A 5,403-nucleotide genomic window follows, 5' to 3' on the forward strand; every position below is an offset into this window, starting at 1 on the left:
GCCAGGCTGCGGCCCGGGCGACTGGGATGGCGAGCTGCCAGCCTGTCCTGCCCGTTGCCCACCCGATGCACCTGGGACGGAAGGGGGGGAGTCCGAGGTGTCGCGGTGTACCGGGACCTCCCCTACAGAGGGAGCCGGGACGGACCACACCACCTCCTCCTCACTCGGGGTGCCCGATGGCCCCCAGGCGTCTACATGGGTGGGGGATGCGAACGGACTGGCCATCCGACGCCCCCCCGACATCTGGCGCTGCCAGTCCTGGAGGCCCGTGCTGGTATCGACAGGGGTCTGCAGGTTTGCAGCCATGGAGCCCAGGGGGTTGGCTCGCACATGGCCACTGGCGCCGATGCCCTCAGCGATGGCCTGCAGAGACTGGGCCATGGCCTGCTGAGACTGGGCCATGGCCTGCAGAGACTGGGCTATGGCGTTGAGCGCCTCTGCCATCTGGCGCTGGCACTGGCTCATGGCCTCCTGTGAGAGGGCAGCCATGTCCTGGGCCACAGATGCCGCCTGCACGGAAGGCCCCAGGCCTCGCAAACCGTTCCCCATGTCTGACACCGTCGCACCCATTGCCTCCACCGCGGACGCCACCCGTGCGGTGTCAGCCTGGGTGGCACGCATGACCGGCACCACTCCCAGCTCCTGGACGCGGGTGGACTCCTCCACCTGCGACCGCAGCCGCCGCAAGCCGCCCGTCACCCTCTTCGCTCGTCTCCGGGTCGGTGGTTGCATCGGATCTATGTGTGGGTGTGGTAACTGCAGGAACCCGGGATCCATCTGGGCGGCAGATGTTCGCTTGGGCTGGGCTGCCCTCCGACCGCCCGGTCCCTCTGCTGCTCCTACCTCCACCTGCTGTACCGGGACGGCTGTGTTGTGCGCACCAGTGAGTGTACCAGACGCCTCATCACTAAAGTGCCCAACCGTGGTGAGTGTTTCTGTGATGGTGGAGGGTGTTGGTGACAGCAGTGGCGTTGTGTCGTGCTCTTCGTCCCACTCTGAGTCCATGGTACTTTGGGGTGGGGGTTCGTCTCCACCCATCCACTCTGAGTCACTGTCCGGTATTTCGTCTTCCTGGGTAGTGCTGTCCCGGGTAGGGGTGTCCTGGGTAGTGGTGTCCTGGGTAGTGGTGTCCTGGGTAGTGGTGTCCTGGGTAGTGGTGTCCTGGGTAGTGGTGTCCTGGCTCGGATGTGACGGGGGCCTGTGGCTTCCCCCCTCGTCGCTGGGTGCTCGCTCCCGCACGTGACGGGGGTGTCGTCTCCCTGTTGCTCCAGGTCTCTCCGTCTCCCGTGGTGTGCGAGGGGCATCCTGCGGGCGTCGCATGCTGGAGGGTCAGGGTCTCTCCATCTCCCATGGTCTCCGAGGGGCATCCTGCGGGCGTCGCATGCTGGAGGGTCCGGGTCTCTCCGTCTCCCGTGGTCTCCGAGGGGCATCCTGCGGGCGTCGCATGCTGGAGGGTCCGGGTCTCTCCGTCTCCCGTGGTCTCCGAGGGGCATCCTGCGGGCGTCGCATGCTGGAGGGTTTGGGTCTCTCCGTCTCCCGTGGTCTCCGAGGGGCATCCTGCGGGCGTCGCATGCTGGAGGGTGCGGGTCTCTCCATCTCCTGTGGTCTCCGAGGGGCATCCTGCGGGCGTCGCATGCTGGAGGGTGCGGGTCTCTCCGTCTCCTGTGGTCTCCGAGGGGCATCCTGCGGGCGTCGCATGCTGGAGGGTGCGGGTCTCTCCGTCTCCTGTGGTCTCCGAGGGGCATCCTGCGGGCGGTCTGCATCTGCGGGGATGGGTGCCTGGACGTTTGGTCCTGCGATACACAATGAAGCATGCATGGTTAGACATCAGGCAGTGATCAGGTGATAAGGGGGAGGGGGATATAGGGGAGGGGGGATATGGGGACGGGCTGTCGGTGGCTCACTCGCTAGTACGCCCCCGACCTCTGCATCAGCAACCTCCCGGTCCTCAGGTCCGCCAGCCAGTTCCAGGGCCCTTTCCTCGTGTACGGTCAGTGGCCTCTCATCAGCGGGCCCTCCTCCAGTCCTCACATGCTCCCTATTGTTGTGTGCGCGCTTCTCCTGTGGGCGGGGGGTGGGGGGGCAGGGGTAAAAGGCAACAGTGTTAGGCAGGTATATGAATGCACGCCATCGGTTGCGCGTGCATTGCAGAGGTTAAGGTTAGGGCTGGATTCACTTGGGGATATGGGGGATATGGGGGAGGGGAGGATATGGGGAGGGGGGATATGGGGGATATGGGGGAGCGGGGGATATGGGGGAGGTGGGATATGGGGGAGGGGGGGATATGGGGGATATGGGAGGGGGGATATTGGGGAGGGGGGATATGGGGGATATAGGGGAGGGGGGATATGGGGGAGGGGGGATATGGGGGATATGGGGGATATGGGGAGGGGGGATATGGGGAGGGGGGATATGGGTGAGGGGGGATATGGGGGAGGGGGGATATGGGGAATATGGGGGAGGGGGATATGGGGGATATGGGGGAGGGGGGATATGGGGGAGGGGGGATATGGGGGATATGGGGGAGGGGGGATATGGGAGATATGGGGGATATGGGGGAGGGGGATATGGGGGAGGGGGATATGGGGGAGGGGGGATATGGGGAGGGGGATATGGGGGATATGGGGGAGGGGGATATGGGGGAGGGGGGATATGGGGGATATGGGGAGGGGGGATATGGGGGGAGGGGGGATATGGGGGAGGGGATATGGGGGAGGGGGGATATGGGGGTTATGGGGAGGGGGGATATGGGGAGGCTCATCCTGCCTGCTCTGACAAGGTCGTTCACCTTCCTGTGTCACTGGGTGCCTGTCCGTGGTGTCAGGGCCACAGCGGTGACGGCCTCCGCCACTTCCCTCCACAGACGCCGGCTGTGGCGTGGGGCAACTCTGCGGCCGTGCCCGGGATACAGGGCGTCCCTCCTCTGCTCCACCGCGTCCAGGAGCGCCTCCACATCGCGTGACTCGAACCTCGGGGCTGAGCGACGGCCAGCCATCCAGTCGGGTGTTGCGGTCGGATGTTCCGGTCGGGTGGGGGGGAGCAGCGCGGCCTTATGAGCCGTCACGCCGTGCAGCGCGTATGACGCTGCACGGCGTGAACCACTGCGCAAGCGCGGATCCCGTTATGTCGCTGCTAGCCCATTTCGGGCCGGAGACTATCGACCCATTTTTCCGACGTGACGCAAGTCGGATTTGCGCCGTTTTTTGCGCCAATCGGCGGACTTTCCGCCGATAATGGAGAATTTCGCCCCAGATTCTATATTGAGTCTCATGGCAAGATAACAATCTGTTATAGAGCACGTTATAATGGAATCTGCTTATTACTCCTCTGGAATCTGCACCTAGCGCTGACCATTCATTTGTATGTCTTATTACCCTCTCAATCTTCTTCTGAAGATGGCCAGATGTGTCTCCCCTTATATGGGAGTCACTGGTCACATGACCTTGGTCTGGCAACTGCAGGGGGTGTCTGCACTGCCAACTGCTGGTTGGAGGTCACACACCATCCATCTATGATATAGCCCATAGGCATATCACCACAGAAGGTAACTGAATTAGTTTTCTTAAGTACAGTAAAAAGGTAAAAATATGGCAACAAGTATAATATAATGTAAATAGTGTAAAAATCGTGTAATAATAATAATCTTTATTATTGTCACAATTAGGCTTACATTAACACTGTAATGAAGTTACTGTGAAAATCCCCTACTCACCACACTCCAGCGCCTGTTCGGGTACACAGGGGGAGAATTCAGAATGTCCAATTCACCTAACAAGCACGGGACATGTGGGAGGAAACCGGAGCAACCAGAGGAAACCCACGCAGAAAGGGGGAGAATGTCCAGACTCCGCACAGACAGTGACCCAAGTCGGGAATTGAACTTGGGACCCTGGCACTGTGAAGCAATAGTGATAACCATTGTGCTACCGTGCCGTTCATATACCACCGTGTTGTATTATACTGTAACAAAAATTGCAATACATTTTTTTAAGATATCACATGGATGTAAATATTGTATAGTTACTGTTCTGTCATGTTTCTTAGTAACTATAAGACAAATAGTGTACACATACACTTGGTGAGTTGAGCCAAGTGTGACCAAAACAAAAGGTGAAAATAACAGTTCTCCATTCACTCTCAAAAATCATTTAGAAACACTGAATAGATATAGTAAATTTTCTATATAGATACAGTACTTAATACTTAAATTATTCTTTAAATATTATACTTTTATATACTGCAAGAATGTTACAAACTCGGAACATAGCAAGCTTCTATTGTGGTGCAAAGCCTCATTAAGTCAGTAGCCCTGGATTTGGAATTCCTGGTGGTGTTAGGTATATTCCTGGAATGCAGCAGTGAACAATTCTCAGTAATGAATCATTCAATCGCTTCTTGGCCTTTTGGCTAAGATCAAGTGTCTGTAGATTGAACCTTTGGTTCAGATCTGGTATGTCTCTCTCGTGGGGACCATGAATTCGATTCAATTTGAATTAGTTTTTTGGAGCAGGCGAGGAGCTGGATTAGGGGTTCGCCCCTGACCCACACTCTCAGCCCTGGCTTGGTAACTCAGAAAAGGAAAACATTTTTTAAAAATTAAAAAATTAAAATTAAAAAAAAGTAATGAATCATTCATGCTAATGGTGGGCCCACATTTCTCAAATATCAGAGGAGTCATTACTTAATAGACACCGTTGTCAGTAATTAGGAGGAAGGCAGGTCTTAAATGAAGCAAAATATACCATTTGACTTATGATACAGTCGGTGATTTGTACATTTACTAAATTCTTTGTTTACACACACACATAGGCTGCTTCTCTTCATTAGGGGTGCATGTGCATGGCTGATTGCACTGTATTGCTTTGTCCTGTGTCCTCAAAGTATGCCTTGAAGACAACCAATGATCTCTGCTGGATTGGCCTTTGAGCACCTATTAAGAAGTGTCATGTCTGCCAGCAAAGTTCCCTTAAACGGATTCCTAGCATCTCCCAGCCAAAATTGAAGCAGGCTTGTAAGTTGGAACCTGAGGTCATAATGGCTGCAGTGACATAGGAGAAGTAGTGCCTTGGACTCCGATCCTGGGCAATGGAGTCCTCTCTCTCTGTGTGGTGGACTGAAGGCTCCACAAGCCAATTGGCATGACTGGACAGATGGCACTTCTCCAGTTTCTTGCACTCCATTATTGTAGCTCTGAACATTTTCAAAGGATCTTCCAAAGCCCTTCTGCTCAATATTAAGCTCCCCGTATAAGCATTCCCATGAGGGAAGAATCTGGAGGCCTTGCAAGAGTGGAACATTTTTATTATAGCCTTAGCTTTACTAGGTTATCCTTCCTGATACTCTCTAAAACTGATTTTGTATATTTTAATGAGGTCACCTCTCATTCTTCTAAATTGTATAGAA

At 55.3% G+C, this 5,403-nt stretch overlaps 1 pseudogene; it reads left to right on the forward strand.

The window, feature by feature from the left end:
• The first annotated feature begins 4,387 nt into the window (after nucleotides 1–4,387).
• On the forward strand, nucleotides 4,388–4,588 carry LOC140427575 (U2 spliceosomal RNA; annotated as a pseudogene).
• Nucleotides 4,589–5,403: the final 815 nt, after the last annotated feature.

This window comes from Scyliorhinus torazame, chromosome 7, assembly GCF_047496885.1.
Source record: "Scyliorhinus torazame isolate Kashiwa2021f chromosome 7, sScyTor2.1, whole genome shotgun sequence".
Classification (NCBI taxonomy): Eukaryota; Metazoa; Chordata; class Chondrichthyes; order Carcharhiniformes; family Scyliorhinidae; genus Scyliorhinus; species Scyliorhinus torazame.